This window comes from Dendrobates tinctorius, unplaced genomic scaffold, assembly GCF_039654945.1.
Source record: "Dendrobates tinctorius isolate UK_male_01 unplaced genomic scaffold, ASM3965494v1 ptg000162l, whole genome shotgun sequence".
Lineage (NCBI taxonomy): Eukaryota > Metazoa > Chordata > Amphibia > Anura > Dendrobatidae > Dendrobates > Dendrobates tinctorius.
The window spans coordinates 32,990,001-33,012,684 of NW_027361829.1; the positions used below are offsets into that span (position 1 = coordinate 32,990,001).

The window sequence follows — 22,684 nt, forward strand, 5'->3', positions numbered from 1 at the left end:
GATATAGAGATAGATAGATACAGAGAAAAGATATAGAGATAGATAACGGATAGATAAATAGATAGATAGGTATAGAAATAGATAGATATAGATATTAAATAGAGATATATATAGATAAAGATAGATAGATATAGATGGTAGCTAGATAGATAATAAATATAGAGATAATAGATATAGAGATAGATAGAGTAAGATAGATAGATATAGAGATAGACATAATAGATAGATATAGAGATATATATAGAAAGATATAGAGATAGAGATAGATATAGAGATAGATGTAGAGATAGAAAGATAGATATAAAGATAGAGCGATAGATAGAGATAGATATAGAAATAGATAGAGATAGATAGAGATAGATAGATATAGATAATAGATAGAGATAGAAAGATAGATAGATATAAGAGAGATAGAGAGAGAGAGACATATAGAGATAGATAGATAGATAGATAGATAGAAACAGATAAGAGAGAGCGAGAGAGATATAAAAAAAAAACAAAACAACACAATACTCACCTCTCCTCCTCGCTCCCACTCTGATCCCGGCTTCAGTGTCAGGAGCTGTCCCCTCTGCCAGACACACAGCGGGTGCGTGATGTAGTGACGTCATCGCGCACTGGCTGTGAGTCAGGAGGAGAGAGGACTGAGGGCGGCGCCGGCCCTGATACAGAGCGGCTTACTGGGCTGGGGGCGGGGCCTCTGGGGGTGGAGACTGTGAAATGAGATTCACTGCTTCGCAGTGAATATTCATTTCTCTTTAGCAGCGGGGACAGGGGCTCCTGCCTCCTGACACCCGCTGCTGCTCCGCTGGCAGGGGCCCCCATAGCAGCTGCATGGTGTGCGACACACCACTGGCTGGGGGCCCCTGGAGCAGCGGGGGCCCTAGGCAACTGCTGGCCCTGTATGCCAGCAGGTGCCAGGGCCCACCAGATGCCAGGGCCCACCGGAGAATCCACCGGTTCTCCGGTGGGCCAGTCCGACGCTGCTCGCGTCTCAATACCCAGCACTCCGGATCGGAGTGTGCGGCTGCACGTATTTCTATTGAGACGCGAGACTCGTGCGAGTCTCTTGCAAGTGTGACCCCGGCCTAATATAGAGGAACTGATGGACTTCTACAATTCTCTATACAGAGGCATGGAGTAATGAATACACAGCAGGTGAAATAAGTATTGAACAAGTCACCAATTTTCTAAGTAAATATATTACTAAAGGTTCTAGAAACAAAAAAATTCTCCCCAGATGTCGGTAACAAGTCATCCAATCCACACAGATATACGAGTCAAACCATAGATGTCCATACATTCATTATGTGTAAGAATGAGGAATAACACAAGGAAAAAGTATTAAACAAGAAAGGTGCAAAAAGCTATGGAAAGTCCTGACACCAGCTTAACTATCAGTAATTAGAAAGCAATCCTGCCACTTAGTGAAAAATAATATTAGGTGGTTCAACTGATGGCCTATAAAAAGGCGTCTCAGTGCCAAGGTGCCACACAAGACACACCTCATGATGGGTAAAACCAGGGAGCTGTCTCAAGACCTTCAAAACCTTATCAATGCAAAACATACTGAAGTGAGCACTGTTGGGGCAATAATCAGGAACACAATTTTACCATAAATCGGCCACGACCAGGTGTTTCCCACAAGATAGAAAAGAGAGAAGAGTGAAAAGAATCAAAAGAATTGTCCACCTGTGGAGAGCTACAGAAATACCTGTAGTTACAATCCTTTGAAAGAAAACTATAAGTAATGCACCCAACCTCCATTGCCTGTATGCACACTTTTCTTAGGTGTGCTCATCGCTAGTGTATTGCTTTTACTCTGGTTATGTATGCATGCTCACCACACAAGACGCCATTGCTTAACAAAAAGCATGATCAAGCATATTTAAAGTTTGCTCAACAACATTTAGACAAGCCTGTGAGATATACGGGAGAAAAATTTTGGTCTCATCTGACCAGAATATAAACTCTTTGGTTGCCAATACATACCATGTTTAAAGACCAAAAGGCACTGCATATCACCCCAAAAACACTATACTAACATTGAAGTTTGGAAATGGGAACATCTTGCTGTGAAGCTGTAAGCAGTTTTCAGCATACGGCACTGGCAAATTTCATACAATTGAACGCATGAATGGACCAATGTACCAAGATATTCTTGATAAAAAAATGTGCTGCCACCTACAAGGATGATGAAGACGAAACAAGAGTGGACATTTCAGCAAGACAATGATACCAAATACATTGTCAAGGAAACTTTCAATTTATTTCAGAGACAAAAAAAAATTAAGCTCCTATAATGTTCGAGCCAATCACCTGCCCTGAATCCAATAGAAAATTTATGTAAGGAACTAAAGCTCAGAGGTCATACAAGTAGAAGGAGCCCACAGAAGCTTCAGGATTTAAAGTGTGTTTATGTGGAAGAATAGGCAAAAAAAAAAAAAAGAAATCACATCTCATCAATGCGTGTGACTAGTCTCTCAATAAAGGAGGCGTCTCGTCTAGAAGAGGTCATCACTAACAAAGGCTTTTGTACCAAGCATTAAATAAAGGTCAGTAAGTGTGTGCAATACTTTTTCCCTGTGTCTTCTCATTATTACACATAATTTATGGAATCTATGTTTTGATTTGTTTGCCTTTGTGGATTGTATGTTTTTTTTTACTAACATTTGGTAAGAATTTCATGCCAATAACACCTTTACTAATATATTTACTTAGAAAATTGGTGACGTGCGCAATAATTTATTTCACGTGCTGTGCATCCTGCATAGTATTTTTACAATGGGAACCTATAGGTGATGCAGTGACAGACATTCCATGGAAGCATACGAACATGTGATAACGTATGTTGTCCTGTCTTACTGTACATTTTGTAACCTAAGAGTAAATGTTAAAATATGCTTCTCTATCATTCTGATCAGCTGTCAAATCCCATTACTGATGAAAAAAAGATATTCATCTATGGACTGGATAACACCCAAGATTCATGTAGACCATGTGGAAGGAAGCTGTGCAGCTAGTAGTGGGCTCAGCAGTCCAACACCTCAGATACCAACACTGGAGCACAGGCTGGTGGTGAAAGTACACTACATCCATAATGAAATCCAGACATGGTGACACTCACTAAAAGCTATTAATATGTCAGATAACTTCTTTACATAAAATACTACCCTATTTCCTCCTCTCTGCATTAATAGAACTCATGGCACAGTAATCATTGCATAGGTCATCAACAAAGACCATTAGTAGTGATGAGCGAACATGCTCTAGTGAGGTGTTATCTGAGCATGCTGGTGGGCTAACCGAGTGACTTTGGCATGCTCTAATATATTTGAGTCCCCGCAGTAGCTCGAAAGCGGCAATACATGCAGGGATTGCCTATAACAAACAGGGAATCCCTGTATGTGTTGCAGCTACCCAACAGTCGCGAGACCTGCAGTCATGGGGACTCGAATATATTTTTTGAACACGCCAAAGACACTCTGTTAGCACCAGAGCATAGTTGGATAACACCTTATCAAAGCACGTTCGCTCATCACTAATGCAGTTACCTGTGACAAGCATTGAGTGATTTGTCAAAGTAATACAGTGTAAAGGTACTGTCACACTTAACGATGTACCAGCGATACCGACCAGCGATATGATGCGGTCAGGATCGCTGGTACATCGCTAAGTGGTCGCTAGTGAGCTGCCACACAGGCAGATCTCACCAGCGACATCGCTGGGGACGGGGGTCGCTAATTACCTGTCACACTAGGCGATCCTGCGTCCTCCCGCCCGGCTCCACGCTCGTCACTCGTCTCTCCACAGGAAGCTGATGACGAGAAACAGTCCTGGACGTTCTCGCGCGATCAGAGATAACCAGCGGGGGAGCGGGTCGTAGGTAAGTATCAGACACAGCGATGTCGCTAGCAATATCGCTATGACGTCACAAGTTATAGCGATATTGCTAGCGATATCGCTTAGTGTGACAGTACCTTAAGAGTGTGTAAAAAAAAAAAAAAAAAAAAAAAAAAAAAAAAAAAAAGCTATATACGAGTGTTGTCAAACCCAAGTGAGCAAAGGTGTATAGAAAGATAAGATGCCTGTATTCATCTCCTCCTGCTGGAATGGCACCCGGCCCAGATGTTAGCCTTCGTCAGGCTAAAGTGTCATTACAATGTTTATGAACTGACTTCTAATTTACCATGATAAATTGGCACTATATGGCTGGAATTCTGTTTTTTTCATACACTAGCTGAAGAGCCCGGTGTTGCCCGGGCATAAAATAAAGGGAAAATTAAACAGAATATAACTCCAAGTAAATCAAACTTCTGTGAAATCAAACTGTTCACTTAGGAAGCAAAACTGATTGACAATCAATTTCACATGCTGTTGTGCAAATGGAATAGACAACAGATGGAAATTATTGGCAATTATCAAGACACATTCAATAAAGGAGTGGTTCTGCAGGTGGGGACCACAGACCACATCTCAGTACCAATGCTTTCTGGATGATGTTTTGGTCAATTTTGAATGTTGGTTGTGCTTTCACACTCATGGTAACATGAGATGGACTCCACAACCCACACAAGTGGCTCAGGTAGTGCAGCTCATCCAGGATGGCACATCAATGCGAGCTGTGGCAAGAAGGTTTGCTGTGTCTGTCAGCGTAGTGTCCAGAGGCTGGAGGCACTACCAGGAGACAGGCCAGTACACCAGGAGACATGGAGGGGGCCGTAGGAGGGCAACAACCCAGCAGCAGGACCGCTACCTCAGTCTTTGTGCAAGAAGGAACAGGAGGAGCACTGCCAGAGCCCTGCAAAATGACCTCCAGCAGGCCACAAATGTGCATGCGTCTGCAAAAACGGTTACAAACCAACTCCATGAGGATGGTCCGAGTGCCCGACGTCCACAGATGGGGGTTGTGCTCACAGCCCAACACCGTGCAGGATGCTTGGCATTTGCCACAGAACACCAGGATTGGCAAATTCGCCACTTGCGCCCTGTGCTCTTCACACACCATCCTTCAACATGGCCGGTTTGGCAGTGGGTCAGTAATGGTGTGGGGTGGCTTTTCTTTGGAGGGCCGCACAGCCCTCCATGTTCTCGCCAGAGGTAGCCTGACTGCCATTAGGTACAGAGATGAGATCCTCAGACCCCTTGTGAGACCATATGCTGGTGTGGTTGGCCCTGGGTTCCTCCTAATCAGGGCTGTGGAGTCGGAGTCGTGGAGTCAGAGTCAGTTTTGGTCAGAGTCGGAGTCGGTAGAAATGTAACGACTCCAGCTGTAAAAAAAATGTATTAATATTTCATAATTGAACTTTCATATGAATTTTATAAATGTTACACAAATATATATGTTCTCTCAAACTATTAACAACAGTGATAAGCAGTTCTGCTGGAGATAGAGACATTTCTTACTTCTTGTGTGTCACTGTTCTCCACTGCCCTTATCTAATCTTATACTTGGTTAACCTCATGCTGCCCCAACCCCCTTACTTACAATGTATGAAACTGAAAGTGAAAATGTGTGGCAAATTCTTAGTAGTAAAGCTCCTCCTCTAGACTAGATCATACTAGGTGTGCGTCTTCCAAGCATCTCACAGCTGCCTGCTACTCAGAAGAGGAAGACTGTAAGAAGTATTATCCTTTCAACAAACTTTGCATCAGTTAACTGTGAGTACATGAGGAATAATAACAGTATTACTGACCACTATATCAGTTGTACGACCTGGCAATAATTTTGTACAATTGTTTTTAGGAAAAACAATTGTCATTTGGATTGTGAATGCAGAATTAAAAACCTGAGAATGTCAAAGAAGCATCACATTAAATCAGCTGTATTTGAACATTTCACCATCACTCAAGATTGACAGACAATGTTTTCTGTGTATGACAAATGATCTAGACGAAAACAAATGCTGTGAAGCCAAGATGAGTGCATATTCAGGCAAAGATAAAAATGCTCCTACCAGAGCTTCTAATCTAAAGAGACATTTACAGCGCTTTCATCCAGAAGTACTCAAAGCAGTGGATGAGAAAGACTGCATCCAAACCAATGAACCAGTGCCCAGCTCTTCCAGCCAAACAAAGGAGCAGAGAACTTTGCAGCCATCAGTTGCAAGATATTTTGTCAGTGACAAAGTTACTGTGACAATGACAGTAGATACATTTAAAAAACAGATCATAGAGCTTGTTGTAAAGGATAGTGTGCCTATTTCATTATTTTCACGACCAGCTTTGGTGTGTCTGAATGGGGAAATTGCCCGCAAGCTGGGTGTTTCTCTGGAGAGAGAGAGTATTAGAAAATTAGTAATCGAAGAAGCTTTTAAACAAAAGGAAGAACTTAAAAAAACTCTCAAGGGACGCTTTCTGTTTCTTAAAATGGATGCCTGCACACGTCACAGAGTGAACTATTTTGCCATCAATGTCCGATTTGTTTGTGATAAAAATGAAATAGTTACCAAGACATTGGCAGTAAAAGACACCAAAGCTCATCACACCAGTGAGTTTCTCCAGGTCTTGGTGGAAAAGGTTCTGCAAGACTATGAACTTAAAAAAGAGCAAGTTCTTTCTGTCGTAACTGACAATGCTTCAAATATAAGTACTATTAAGCTAATGAATGAGAGTAATGATGGTGACCAGCAGCTAGAAGAACATTCTGGGTCCACAGACACAGAAATGTTTGAAATAGAGGAACACAGTATTGTAACTGAGGAGCAAACTGAAGTTGCTTCAGATGAACAGCAACATGATAGTTTAGATGATCTTGTTGAAACTGTGTCAATATGTTCTTTCATTCATCACATGCGCTGTGTTATGCATACGCTACAGCTGGCTATAAGAGACAGTCTGCAAGAAGGACATGCTGCTGCACTGATTGGCAAGGTGAGAAAATTGGCTACTGTTGCCAGAACCCCTAAAGTTGACTCAATTTTGAAGAGACGTGCTGGAAAAGGGGCAATTATTGATCAAGCCACACGATGGGGCAGTACTTACTTAATGATTCAGCGCTTGGTTGAACTGAAAACCTTTCTTGTAGACATGGCTAACCCTCAACTGACGCTAAATGAAAGTCAGTGGAATCAGGTGACTGAGCTGGAAAAATTGCTAGAGCACCCATTTACAGTGACTAAAAAATTACAAGCAGAGGACTTAACTCCAGGTATTTTCTTAAAGGAGTGGAAGAACCTGATGTTTCGCCTGTCCCAAAGAGGAGGGTTAATTGCAAGTGGCATTGCTACATCAAAGAAACGGAGAGAGGAGCTACTATTACAAAATAACATTCTTTTGGCAGCTGTTTATGTAGACCCAATGCATCGGATTCTTCTAGATGATCAACAGCTAAGTAAAGGAAAAGAAGCTCTGTTTGAAATAGCAGTAAGGATGAAAGGGTTGCAGAACAGTCAGGAGGAACAAGAAGAATTTGGTCGTCCTGCCACATCTTCACCCTCATCATCAACTGATAAAGAATTTAATTTCGAAAAATATTTGGATCACAAGGACCGTGCAAAGCGTTCCCGCATAGAAGAGTCATCCCCATCAAGGAACACAGCCAGTACATTTCAGCAGAATTTTTCATGTGCACTAAAAGAAATTGAGAAATTTGACCGTTCATCAAAAATAACAGTGCAACAAGCGATTCCTCTGTATCCTGACATTGTCAGAGATGTTGCCCAAGTGGTTACTGCTTTGCCACCAACACAAGTTAGTGTAGAGAGGTTGTTCTCTGCTCTCAAAATAATTAGATCAGATTTGAGGGCATCCATGAAGGAGGATCTGACAGAGGCAATACTTTTTCTGAGGACAAATTTATAGATTTCTTCTTATTAACTGCATAAAAGTGTTTATTGCATATTTACTTACAGTTTAGAAAAGTTTATAAAAGTTATTTGCTATATTCTAATTGTATTCTAATAAATGTAGTTTTTGCTCTAAGTGGTCTGATTAATTATATGATGGTGAGAAACTGAATAAGCACGATGTTTAATATTTTACAACAGTAAATTTGTTGTTATGAATTGGCCATTTATGAAGGAGTCGGAGTCGGAGCCTGATAAAATCCAGGAGTCGGAGTCGCAACTGTGGCTTACCGACTCCACAGCCCTGCTCCTAATGCAGTACAATGCCAGACCTCATGTGGCTGGAGTGTGTCAGCAGTTCCTGCAAGATGAAGGCATTGAAGCTATGGACTGGCCCGCTCGTTCCCCAGACCTGAATCCAATTGAACACATCTGGGACATCATGTCTCGCTCCACCCACCAACGTCACGTTGCACCACAGACTGTCCGGGAGTTAGCGGATGCTTTAGTCCAGATCTGGGAGGAGATCCCTCATGACAACATCCGCCGACTCATCAGGAGCATGCCCAGGTGTCGTAGGGAGGTCAAAGGCACGTGGAGGCCACACACTACTGAGCATCATTTCCTTGTCTTGAGGCATTTCCACTGAAGCTGGATAAGCCTGTAATTTGATTTTCCACTTTGATTTTCTGTATCCTTCCAAATCCAGACCTCCATGGGATATTAATTTTGATTTACATTGATCATTTTTATCTTTTCTTGTTCTCAATGCATGCCACTATGTAATGAATAAAGATTTGCAGCTGCGATATTTCATTCAGTAATATCTTAGTGTTCCCTTTATTTTTTTGAACAGTGTGTGTTTGTGTGTGTGTATATATATATGTGTACATAGCCCCGCCCACTCTGCATAGCCACACTCACTCTAATATCCCACATCATCCAGTCAGAGCCACCGGACTATTACCTCTAATATCCCACATCATCCTGTCAGCCAGAGCCACCGGACTACTACCCCTAATACCCCACATCATCCTATCAGAGCCACCGGACTACTACCTCTAATATGCCACATCATCCCGTCAGTCTGGGGTCAGAACCAGAGAGCTGAATGGAACTGCCCTAACTTCCATACCGGGGATCCCTTTAAGAGAGGCCTGGGGTCAGAATCAGAGTGCTGAGGGATTTGCCCTAACTTCCATACCAGAGATTCCTTTAAGAGGGAAGATGTGCCTATGGGACTATGGGATGGAGGATGTGTGATGGGTATATGGGCATGGGAGGAGGATTCATTTCTGTCATGTGCTCTCTGCTCCTTTCTGGGGGGCAGACAATGGCTGGGAGCTTATGTTGCCAGGGATGCTAGATTTCTCCCACCCGGTCAGTGTCTGCTGAGGTGTTGTAGAGTGGGAAAACTGTTGCTCATAGCAACCAATCACAGCTCAGCTCTCTGGTGAAATGAAAGATGCTTAGTGATTGGGTGGGGCTATGTGCAATGGGCGTAGCTGATACATACACATATATTCATTTTTATATATAGCGATTTATGGCATATCCTATGAATGGGCCACATTGCAACACTGGTTATGCAATATGAAGATGGCTGCATTTCACTGTGATATCCCATCTAATGAAGAGCAAAGAGCTTGCATTACAACTAGTGATGAGCGACTGGCATTGTTGTTCGGATGTCCACGAGCATGCTCGGGTGATCGCTGAGCATTTTATTTTGGCGTACTCGGAGATTTAGAATTAGTCGTCTCAGCTGCATGATTTGCGACTTGTAGACAGGCTGAATACATGTGGGAATTCCCTAACGAACAGGCAATTCCACATATGTATTCAAGCTGTCTAGCAGTCGCAAATCATGCAGCTGAGGCGATGAAAACTAAATCTCCGAGCACGCCAAAATACTCGGAGACACCCGAGCATGCTCGGGAAAAACCCGAGCAACGAGTATACTCACTCATCACTAATTACAACGCCTAACCTGCAGCATCATGGCCATCGTAGGAAAAACAAGCGACTTGCTCGTGACTCCCATGCAAACTGTCTAACTAGTCACACAACACACATGCCCTATGTAAGAAAAACACGGATATAGGTGCAAAATCCTGTTAGCAGAGGACTAAATCTTTGGACAATCAATTTTTATTTTGCAGCTAGTACTCCTTCAATTATCCATAATGTGGGGAACCTCTCAAGTGTTTAAATGAGAACTGCAGTTTAACCCCTTAACGACCGCCGATACGCCTTTTAACGGCGGTAATTAAGGGTACTTAAACCACAGCGCCGTTAATTCACGGCGCTGTGATTTAAGTGAATAGCTCCCCCCAGTGTCGGATTTTCTCCGGGGTCTCGGCTGCCAGGGGTAGCCGAGACCCCAGAGAACATGAATCGGTCGGTTTTTACTGACCCCCGCTTTTGCGATCGCCGTTATTAACCCTATAACGGCGACCGCAAAAAAAAAAAAAAGCCGCGATTTTACATTTAATTTCTCTTTCCTCTGATGTGATCGCACATCAGAGGATAGAGAAATAGGGTCCCCGATCCACCCGGTCCCCTCCCGGTACCTCTCCCTTGTCCTCCGTCCCCTCCCGGTGGTCCCGCGCCCGCCGGCGTCATCCGATGGGCGCCGCCATCTTGAAAATGGCGGGCGCATGCGCAGTGCGCCCGCCGGGAATCTGCTGGCTCCTGCTGGCAGATTCCATTCATTATTTTGATCACTATGATAAACGATCATAGTGATCAAAATAATAAAAATAGTACATAACCCCCCCGTTTATCACCCCCTTATATAGGCACACATAATGAAATAAAAAAAATATTTTTTTTTTCAGTTTTCCATAAGGGTTAGGGTTAGGGTCAGGCTAGGGTTAGGGTTAGGCAAGGGTTAGGGTTAGGCAAGGGTTAGGGTTAGGCTAAGACTAGGGTTAGGTTAGGGTTAGGGTTAGGCTAGGGTTAGGGCTAGGGTTAGGGCTAGGGTTAGGGCTAGGGTTAGGGCTAGGGTTAGGGCTAGGGTTAGGGCTAGGGTTAGGGCTAGGGTTAGGGCTAGGGTTAGGGCTAGGGTTAGGGCTAGGGTTAGGGCTAGGGTTAGGGCTAGGGTTAGGGCTAGGGTTAGGGCTAGGGTTAGGGCTAGGGCTAGGGTTAGGCTAGGGTTAGGCTAGGGTTAGGGTTAGGCTAGGGTTAGGGTTAGGCTAGGGTTAGGGTTAGGCTAGGGTTAGGGTTAGGGGTTAGGGCGAACTAGGATTAGGGTTAGGATTAGGGATTAGGGTTGGGATTAGGGTTAGGGGTGTGTTGGGGTTAGGGTTGGAGCAAGAATTGAGGGGTTTCCACTATTTACCAACTTTGGGGGTCTAAAAATTGGGGTCTAAAAAAAAATCACTTTTGTGGAAATAAAAAAGACTTTTTATTTTCACGGCTCTGCGTTTATAAACTTCTGTGATGCGCTTGGGGGTTCAAAGTGCTCACCACACATCTAGATAAGTTCCTTAGGGGGTCTAATTTCCAAAATGGGGTCACTTGTGGGGGGTTTCCACTGTTTAGGCCCATCAGGGGCTCTGCAAACGCAACATGATGCCCGCAGACCATTCCATCAAAGTCTGCATTCCAAAATGGCACTCCTTCCCTTCCGAGCTCTCCCATGCGCCCAAACAGTGGTTCCCCCCCACATATGGGGTATCAGTGTACTCAGGACAAATCGCATAATAACTGCGGGTGTATGATTTTTCCTGTTACCCTTGTAAAAATAAAAATTTGGGCGCGAAAAGATCATTTTTGTGGAAAAAAAAATGGATTTCCTATTTTCACGGCTCTACGTTATAAACTTCTGTGAAGCACTTGAAGGTTCAAAGTGCTCACCACATATCTAGATAAGCTCCTTCATGGGTCTAGTTTCCAAAATGGGGTCACTTGTTGGAGTTTTCCACTGTTTAGGCACATTAAGGGCTCTCCGAACGCAACATGGCATCCGATCTTAATTCCAGCCAATTCTGCGTTGAAAAAGTCAAACGGTGCTCCATCCCTTGCGAGCTCTGCCGTGTGCTGAAAAAGGGGTTTACCCCCACATATGGGGTATCGGCGTATTCAGGAGAAATTGTACAACAAATTTTGTGGCTGATTTTCTCTTTTAACACTTGTGAAAATAAAAAAAATTGGTTCTTTAGTAATTTTTTTCCAAAAAAAAGGTAAATGTTAATTTTTTCCATCCACATTGCTTTCGTTCCTGTGAAGCACTTAAATGGTTAATAAACTTCTTGAATGTGGTTTTGAGCACCTTGAGGGGTCTAGTTTTTAGAATGGTGCCACTTTTGGGTATTTTCTGTCATGTACACCCCTCAAAATGACTTTCAATATGATGTGGTCCCTAAAAAAAATGGCTTTGTAAATTTTGTTGTAAAAATGAGAAATCGCTGGTCAACTTTTAACCCTTATAACTTCCTAACAAAAAAAAATTTTGCATACAAAATTGTGCTGATGTAAAGTAGACATGTGGGAAATGTTATTTATTAAGAAATTTATGTGACACATCTCTCTGATTTAAGGGCATAAAAATTTAAAGTTTTAAAATTGCAAAATTTTAAAATTTTTTGCCATATTTCTGTTTTTTTCATAAATAAACACAAGACTTATCGAAGAAATTTTACCACTAACATGAAGTACAATATGTCACGAAAAAACAATCTCAGAATCAGCAGGATCCAGTAAAGCGTTCCAGAGTTATAACCTCATAAAGGGACAGTGGTCAGAATTGTAAAAATTGGCCTGGTCATTAAGCTGCAAACTGGCTCTGTCGCTAAGGGGTTAAAGGGAATCTGTTAGTAGGCTTTCACTCCCCAAACCATATGTGCATATACAGTTAGGTCCATATATATTTGGACAGAGACAACATTTTTCCAATTTTGGTTCTAGACATTACCACAATGAATTTTAAACAACACAATTCAGATGCAGTTGAAGTTCAGACTTTCAGCTTTCATTTGAGGGTATCCACATTAAAATTGGATGAAGGGTTTAGGAGTTTCAGCTCCTTAACATGTGCCACCCTGTTTTTAAACTCCTAAACCCTTCATCCAATTTTAATGTGGATACCATCAAATGAAAGGTAAAAGTCTGAACTTCAACTGCATCTGAATTGTTTTGGTTAAAATTCATTGTGGTAATGTCTAGAACCATAATTAGAAAAATGTTGTCTCTGTCCAAATATATATGAACCTAACTGTAGCTCTGTCAAAGACAAGTCCAGCAATACTTAAACAAGGCTAGTCTGTTCCTCTGTTACTGAGAATCAAAGTTTAAATTGATATGTAAATTAGGCTGAAGGACTATGGTAGATCTGGTTCCTTCGTCACTCAAGCTCTATTCCATGCCCAGCGCCGACACAGCCTCCTGCTTGACTGATAACTGGAAATGAGCAAACGTGCTCAGATAAGGGGTTATCTGACCATGCTCAAGTGCTCACCGAGTGACTTCGGCGTGCTCGAATAATATATGTTTGTGTCCTCGAGCCTGCATGTCTCACGACTGTTTGACAGATGCAAGACATGCAGCCGCGGGAACTCGAGCATACTTGGATTACACCTTACCTGAGCATGTTCACTCATCACTACTAATAACCTGTATGCTGTGTGTTTTTCAGGTAAAGGAGCACTCAAACAGTAGCAGGTGGTAATGGGTGGGGAATAGAGATGGAGTAACTGAGGCTTCAGATCTACAGCCTCATTAGCATATTTTTCCAAAAACTGATTCTCAGAAACAGAGGAACAAACTAGTCTCCTGAAAATTATGAGCCACAGAATCCTGATTTTGTGGCGTAATCAGGAATCCAATTTGACACCACCAGCCTCACAGAAATTGACTTTTTCAAAGACTTTTTCTTGGAGGATTTTGTAAACCTCGTGGTGACCGACAAATTTGTACGCCCAACAATTTTTATCCCAAAATCCCACTCCATTTTCCAACTGGAACCCTGTAGAGAGAGTAGAAATGAGTTATGGGCAGGGCTGTGGAGTCGGAGTAAAATGGAATGACTCTGAAAATAGATAATGAATTGGGTTCAGAATGTGCTGTAAAGGTTTTCATAATAAATTTGGGAAAGTTATAAAACGTCCAATAAATGACTATTCTATTCCTGATCTAAGGATCTCTGTTTTGAGCGGAGATGAACCTGTGTTGTACTTTATGTACATGCTCAGTAGTGAGGCAATGCTATGGATTTGGAGTCGGAAGTACCTCTACACAGGTCACCAAACCAGACTGTGTACTAGGGTAAAAAAAAAAAAAAATAAACATGGGGGAGGTGATCTCTCTGATCAAGTCCATCAGCTGCACAGTGCCAAGAGAAAAACCAAGATGTGATACAAGAAGCTGGCCGTGCACATCGTACAGACGGCATTGTACAATGCATACGTTCTATCACCATGTGCGAAGTAGTGATCAAGGCCCTAACATTTGGCAAAATTCAAGGAGCGGTCCACAGAACTTCCGAAACTGAAAGTGCCCATGTTGTACCAGGACAACATTTGCCTGGTGAGGTCCCTCAAACTGAAAAGAGAGAAAAGTCTATAAAAGGTGCAGAATGTGTTACAGAATGGGGATAGACAAGGACACCATTTATTAGAGTGAAACCTGCCCTGACAAACCTGGTCTGTGTATAAAAGACTGTTTCACAGTTTACCACTCATCCATGGACTAATAAGTTCATTTCTGACTTACACAACTGATGCACAACTCACATATGCCACCACATACAGTAATTCTCCCCCACAATTGAGTTACCAGCGTACTCAGGAGAAATTGAACAAATTTAGATGTCCATTTTCTCCTGTTTCCCCTGTGAAAATAAAAAAAATGTGAGCTAAAAGAACATTTTTTGTAGAAAAAAAAAAAGATTTTTTTTTTCCTCTCGGGTCAACGTTATAAATTTCTGTGAAGAACCTGGGGGTTCACCAATGTGCTCACCAGACACCTACATAAATTCCTTTGGTTGGGAGGTCTAGATTACAAAATGGGGTCACTAGTGGGGGGTAGTTTCACTGTTTAGGCTCATCAGGGGCTCTCCAAATGTGACAAGGCATCAGCTCTAGTTTCTAGCCAATTTTGCGCTCAAAAAGTCAAATTTTGCTCCTTCCCTTCCAAGCCCTGCCGTACGCCCAAACAGTAATTTTCCCCCACATATGGGGTATCGATGTACTCGGGAGATATTGTCCAACAATTCTTGGGGCACATTTTCTCCTGTTACTCTTGTGAAAATAAAAAATTGGGGTCTGAAGTAAAAAAAAATGTTTGAAAAAAAAATAAAAATGAAATGTTAATTTTTCCTTCTACACTGCTTCAGTTCCTGTGAAGCATCTGCAGAGTTAATTAGCTTCTGGAATGTGATTTTGAGCACCTTGAAGTGGTTAGTTTTTAGAATGGTGTCACTTTTGGGTATTTTCAGTCATACAGACTGCCCCGAAAGTCACTTGAAATGTGATGTGGTCCTAAAACAAAAAGATTGGGTTTGTAAATTTTGTTGTGGGAAAAAAAAAAAAAAAAGAAAGAAATCCCTGGTCAACTTAATCCTTCTAACTTCCTAACAAAAAAATTGTTTCAAAATTGATGCTGATGCAAAGTAGAAATGATGGAAATGTTATTTGTTAGCTATTTTGTGTCACATATCTCTACGCTTTCAGGGAATAAAAATAAGTTTGACATTTCCGTTTTTTCAAAAATAAACGCAAGTCATATCGAACTAATTTTACCACTATCATGAAGTACAGTATGTCATGAGAAAACAGTTTCAGACTCCGTGAGATCCGTTGAAGCGTTCCAGAGTTATCACCTCAAGGGTCAGAATTGTAGAATTTGGCCTGGTCAGGAAGATGAAAACAAGCTCAGAAGTGAAGGGGATAACAAACTTTGCCTAAATCTACAGCTTCAGACTCCGTGAGATCCGTTGAAGCGTTCCAGAGTTATCACCTCAAGGGTCAGAATTGTAGAATTTGGCCTGGTCAGGAAGATGAAAACAAGCTCAGAAGTGAAGGGGATAACAAACTTTGCCTAAATCTACAGTACAAGTGAAGAGAAGAAACTCTGCTATATTTTACCATTGAAATCAGTTACTTTTTCCAGTATTGATTCACACGAACCATAAACTGGTCATTTATTGTGAAAAACGGGTAGAATTCATCTTGTTCAAACCATGTGCCACAGCTTCACTGAGAAATCAGATTACAGCTGCCTATTGAAGTGTACAGAACGGGGAGTACAGAGGAGGAGCAGCACTGGCCCTCTGCGTCCTCCTAGTAAGTGTTACAAGGCTCAGTTCTGCTGTGTCAGGTCCCCCAAGATGCTGCAGACTCAATGTGTGCCACTGACAGACTAGCAGCAATCCCTTATGTCTGTATGTGCTGTGCATGGGAGACATCAGAGCGGCTAGCCTCCAGCCACTACAGGCAGAACCTGTACAAGGAAAAGCCATGAAGGAGAAAAAGGCCTGGATTAGATATGCGTCATGTTCACAAAATGGTCCCCATGCAATTCTCTGACATCAGGAAACAACCCCAAGTGCTTTTTGTACCCACTCTGTACTGTTGCTAATTGATTAAACTCTTAAAAGGACCCAGTCTGAGTATACTGACTTATCAGCATCACCTGAGTGTTAATGTTCACTTGTGCTGCCCAAACCCCAGGCGGCAGGAGGCAGAGCCCGCATGCACGACTGCAGCCAGGTATATTATTCTTTGAAACAGTCTGGTATTCAGACAGGGACCACAGGAAGAGACAAGACTTGTCCGGGGTGTCCCTCCACTTGCTTCACTGCCATAGTTCATTTCTAGGCCCTGCCAATATACACACATGGGAGACCTCTCCACCAACTGGATGCGGCAGAGATAAGCCGGCCAGCGGCTGTGCCAGACTGAGCAAATCTCTACCTATATTCCCCAGCCAGATCTTCAATGTTTTTCTTCAATTGCCAGAGCCTTTCTGAGAAAGCACACCTGGCTGTAATCCTCCATGCAGGCTCTGATTCATGGCGCCCACAACGTGAGCAGCATGACTCGAGTGACAGGACCCATTTAAGATAAATGTCGCCGATTATCTGTTGTGTATGGGGTCTGACTCTCCTTGACAAATTCCGAAGGGAATCGGGTTGATCCGGCCTCAAGGAAAGCAGCCAGCGATGGATTCGCTGAGAGACAGAAGTCCGGAGAATTGATGATTTTTGACTCCCCTGCCCTCCAATCACTGATTGTTACATTCCCCTTACCGCCAGGGCTGTGGAGTCGGAGTCGTGGAGTCGGAGCTCATTTTGGTGGAGTCGGAGTCGGAGTTGGAGTCGGTATAAAATGGAGCGACTCCGACTCCTAAAATATATAATAAATTGGGTACAGTAATTCAATGCAGGATGTGCTGAATATTTTTTCATAGGAGTTTGGGAAAGTTATGAAATGTCCTATAAATGGCTGTTCTATTCCTGATCTAAGGCTACATTCACACACAGCGTTTTTCCTGTGTTTTTTGAGGATACGTTTTTCAGCTGCAAAAGCTGATCATCTTTTTAAAAAAAACGCATCACCTGAAAGGTTTTTGAGCTCATAGATAATGTTTTCAATAGCAAAAGCAGATTAGAAATCTGTTCTATCTATCCATATCTGTCTATCCATATCGTATCTGTACCAAAAAGAATGAAAACCGGGTAGTACACCAATATATATTCTGTTCTATCTAAATATCTTGATTATTGGATCATAAAAATGATTAAATGTCTGAGGTTCACATTGTACTACAATAAATTTTTCACTCAAATATAAGCAATATGTGTGGGAGTCGGAGTCGTGGAGTCGGAGTTGGAGTCGGAGTAAGGGAAATTGAGGAGTCGGAGTCGCAGGTTTGGCTTACCGACTCCACAGCCCTTACCGCAATAAGTAGAACAGCATCATTTAATGGTGGGTGGGTCGAGGGTCCTCAACACTGCAAACATTAGGATATAAACTCAAAAAATAATGGACATTAGTACTAGACTGCTGACATAATATACTAAGCAGGAATAATGCTGTCTTATAGGGGACAGTACAACTAAGTGCCCCCTATATCCAAGTCCCCAATAGCAATTTGGGATGGATTATTTATAACCAGACAATGCCTTTCCATCAGGTACATAAAATCACACATCCCACTGCAAAAATTACAGGTGGGCTATGCCAGGTGGCACAGTGTTTGCAGGACCCAGGGGGCTCATTCTGATGAGCATCCGTGCTGCCTCAGGCTGTACACTGGGCAGAACACAGGACATCAGCTTTGTTCCTCTCAGATGGTGGCTATAACTTAACATGCAGAGGTGTGAAAAGAGGTGGCGGCCACTTGTGAGCCCTCCCATGCTAATGAAGGAGACATGGCGCACTCCTGGGACAACTGATCATACTCTATGACATCACACAACTGACAGTGACGCAACCAACCTAATAGGGCAGAAAACACAAAGGAGAATATGTACACTGCCCCAGCAAATTGGCCCAGTGTCGTCAGGAGACAGTCGGCGTCATTGGCCCAGTGTCATCAGGAGACAGTCGGCGTCATTGGCCCAGTGTCATCAGGAGACAGTCGGCGTCATTGGCCCAGTGTCATCAGGAGACAGTCGGCGTCATTGGCCCAGTGTCATCAGGAGACAGTCGGCGTCATTGGCCCAGTGTCATCAGGAGACAGTCGGCGTCATTGGCCCAGTGTCATCAGGAGACAGTCGGCGTCATTGGCCCAGTGTCATCAGGAGACAGTCGGCGTCATTAGCCCAGTGTCATCAGGAGACAGTCGGCGTCATTGGCCCAGTGTCATCAGGAGACAGTCGGCGTCATTGGCCCAGTGTCATCAGGAGACAGTCGGCGTCATTAGCCCAGTGTCATCAGGAGACAGTCGGCGTCATTGGCCCAGTGTCATCAGGAGACAGTCGGCGTCATTAGCCCAGTGTCATCAGGAGACAGTCGGCGTCATTGGCCCAGTGTCATCAGGAGACCGTATTGTCCTCAGCGCTCGGAGCAGGACGCGGACCCCCTGCTGCCCATCCCGCCGATATAACGTGTGACTGTGGGAGATACCCCGACACCCTCCAGCTGATGCGGATCGCAGAGACGCACAGACCGCCGCAGCCACTGATGATGATGATACTCACCGGTGCTGGCGGCGCTGCGTACTCGTCCTGACACTTCCCCGCCGCTCTCTTTTCCGCTTCCTTCCGGGTGTGACCTCGCCGGGCCGTTTTTGCCACCGCCGCCCCCTTCCAGCAACCAGCGGTGCGTGAGAGGAAGAGAGCAGACAAACACCGAGGCGGAGAATGCAGGAAGGCGGTGGTGCAATTTTGGGACTATTTTGTGAATTTTCAATAAAGTTTTCGTGGAAAAAAAAAAATCAGAAGAAGCTTTCGGAAGTGCGCAAGAGCGTCTGCAGCCAGTGATTGATGATGGCCGCCGAGCTCAGCCACGCCCACTCCCCGCTGATTGCTGCACCTTTCCTTTCAGAGCTGCAGTGCGGCGGCAGACGTCTGATGAGAGGACGTCACCGTGCGCTTTTACTAAGGCATAAAGGCATAGTGCTCACGGGCTGCTCCAGCGCCGGCACACTCATACATTACACCGCGGCTTCCCTCAGCGTCCACTAGAGCGCGGTAATAGCGCCTACACTAAAATGGCGCCAGTAGTGAAATAAGGGCGGGAACACCGAGCGTCATCTGTGGTGTGTGGAAGTAGTGGAGTGCTCCCCTCGTGACGTCACGACATTCCTAGCGTCGTCCCCTCAGCTCCTCCAGGCTTTGTTTTTACGTCATTTCATGAGCATGTGATTGGCTGCAGCCGCCCCCCACTAAGTCCTCCCGCGTGTGGAGAGTTCTAGATGCAGTGCGTGAGTCACCGGCTGCAGTGCGGACGGGATAGGGTTACTCAGCGATGTGCAGGCTAGGGCTTTGTTCTTGGGTCCTGCCTTAAATGGTGGACTGCAGCCCTCACAGAAGATGGGTCTATCCTGGGGACAACACAGTGGGGGGGAAGCCGCCCAGGGGCAATAAACCATGTGTGTCTGCTGTTGCTTACCTGTACATAGGGGACATACAGGTGCTTCTCACAAAATTAGAATATCATCAAAAAGTTTATTTCAAGTCTTCAATACAAAAAGTGAAGATATTATTTATTCATAACTAAACTCATATGAAGCGATGGCTGGGGGACCACCACTTATGCAGGGAGACTACGGTACACAAGATGAGGTGCAGACAACCAGAGAGTTAATTTTTTTTACAGGCAAGGAATGCAGTGTTTAGGAAAATGCAGAAACAGGAATGCAATGAATACAGACAATTTACAAGGATAATATTCTCTAGCTGGGCTGTCAAACAGCACGAAGCACCAACTATCACAGCTCAGTGTATTTCTCCAACTGGCAACACAGTAAAGGAATGTATGGTGCTACACTAACTATAACCTATCTGGCCTTTGCTAACCAGGCCACACAGCTGCCGTGCTCTATTGCAGGCTATCCTAAACCCTAGCATGTGCACAGAAGAGGTTAACACAGTAGCTTGGTATCTCAGTCCATTCCCGGGGACCTGCAGCTTTGCAAGATGGTGCGCACTTCTTCCTGGAAGCTCTGTGCAATGTGGTCTTTTCCTTGTGTGCAGGTCCAGTGATGCTCCTAGAAACGGTGGATTCCCTACTCTGGATTCCTTTCTTGTCTTTTCTTCGTGGCTCCTCACGGCAACATAGGAAAGCCACCTTGTTTTCCACAGAAGAGTTTACTAAGTCTTTCCTTCACAGCTCAGGCACGTGTTGTTCCTGCAGAAATCTCGGCTCTCTCTTCACACACAGAAAAGCAGACCCTCCCCTCTCCAGTGCTGGCAGAAGAGACCAAAACAGTCTTTACAGCAGGGAAGTGCAGAATGTCCCACTGCTTTAACCAACCAAGGGGGTGCTGTTTCTTAAAGTGGCAGCTTGTCTCTACGGTCCATAGCAACGCCACCCCCTTACATGCCTCCCTACTTAAAAATGGTCGTCCTCAACGTCACAGCATCAAGGTTGCAGTGGGATAGAGACACTAACAATGCAGAACAGCACCTATATGGGAGAAAACACAAGCGGAGAAACAGACAGAGAACCCTATGCTATGTGTCGGGCTGGTGGAACCCCTGCAGTAGACCTCTGGGATCTCCGGATGTCTTGACTATCTTCCTGAGGAATACTTGCTGCAGGAGTTGTAGTAGGCTCTTGTCTGGACTCATCGTCACGTGGCGGCAGTGGTACCTCCAGAAGATTACCATTTCTGTCCAGCTGAGGGCCCCCCCACAGTGTCAGGGCCGATCCACCATGCATCATTAATTTCACCAGCAGGCAAGACAGGTTCAGGAGGTGAAGCATCACCCTCAAGCTGCAATGGTACAGGACGGGCCTCGGACCAGCATATTTCTGTGGAGCACTCTAGGGGCGGACACCCCATTCTCAACCTACACCTTGTAGACCAGGCCATCAGCATACACTCGCTCGATTACTTTGTAAGGCTGTATTTCCCATCTCTCGCTTAGCTTACCCCTGGGGCGTTTCTCTCTGATTAATACGCGGTCCCTGGGACAGAGTGGTATCTCCTATGTTCTTTCTACTGTAGCTGCTGACCCACCAACTGCCATATTGTTTGCAATCGTTGCCTATGTTCCTTCACCCATGAAGTGACTGTTTGCTCCATCAGCTCTTCCGGCTGTCCTAACTTCAACTTAATGATCTCTCGTCCAGATGTAACCCGTGGTGGAATGGACCCGAATGTTGTAGGTCCAGACCAACTCTGGCAGGAAGTCTGGCCAGCATGCCTTCTTGTCCTCTTCCAACGTCCTCAGCATTTGCAGCAAGGTTCGGTTGAATCGTTAACATGCTCCGTTGCCTTGAGGGTGGTAAGGGGTGGTATGGGACCGCTCGATGCCATACAAACGATACAGTTCTTCCATCACTTTTCCTTGGAAACATGCACCTTTGTCAGAGTAGATGCGCTTTGGGCACCATACACTCGGATGAAGTCTTGACAAATGGCCCGCGCTGCCGACTCGGCAATCTGATCTCTAGACAGGGTGACTACCGCAAACTTGGAGAAATGGTTGGTCATCACCAAACAGTACTGTGGACCCCGGGCTGAGTGTCCAACGAGGAGATAGTCGATCATCAAGACTTCCAGCGGTTCCTTAGTGCGTATGGTCTGGATGGGTGCCCTTTGTTCAGTACTCTTAACTGTGACGAGTGTCAGCTTATGCTGAGTCGTTCTTAGAAAGAGTGGACCCTCTGGGCCATGGCACCCACCCACCTAGAGCGAGCTGACCTAATGAGAACCACCCCCTATACAGGGAGTGTCAGGGGCAAGACCAAGGGGGTGAGCCACCACGGCAGCTGGACCAGACAGCCGGCTCAGGGAAACAAGGCAAGATGAGGCGTTAATTCAAAGAAACTTCATTAAGGAAGACTTCAGGTACAACAGGTGCAAAACGTGGACACAGAGTTCGTGGAACAGGGTGTGTGCAATGGCACGCCGAGGTCCAGGCATGGAACGTGCAGATGGTACGCGGACATCGGACTCCGAACAACAGTCCACGATCAACCAAGGCATCAGGGTCTGTAGCTCATAGAGTAATCGGCAGGATCCGGACATCCAGAAGTTAGCCAGTGTTCCATGCAAGGAAACAAGAGAGTTAGTGACATGGTGCGTTTCAACGGACACGCCGGGATCAGGTTCACAGGACAGAGACCTGCGCATGCCGAGGGGCATGCCAGGGGCGAGTCAGGTTCACAGGACGGTGGCCTGCGCATGTCAAGGGGCATGCCAGGGAGAGGCACAGAGTACGGTGGCATCGGAATCCAAATGCTGGCATCGACCGACAGGGTCCAGGTATCTGGCTACGG

The 22,684-nt window shown here is 44.6% G+C and overlaps 1 protein-coding gene across 1 annotated transcript in view; it reads right to left on the bottom strand.

Moving 5' to 3' along the window:
* Window positions 1-19,457, bottom strand: part of KBTBD2 (kelch repeat and BTB domain containing 2) — a 68,692-nt gene extending 49,235 nt beyond the window's left edge. The window contains exon 1 of the mRNA XM_073549943.1: window positions 18,934-19,457. The gene's annotated coding sequence lies outside the window, so the exon portion shown is untranslated. The remainder of the gene's footprint in view (window positions 1-18,933) is intronic.
* Between the last annotated feature and the right edge of the window lie 3,227 nt (window positions 19,458-22,684).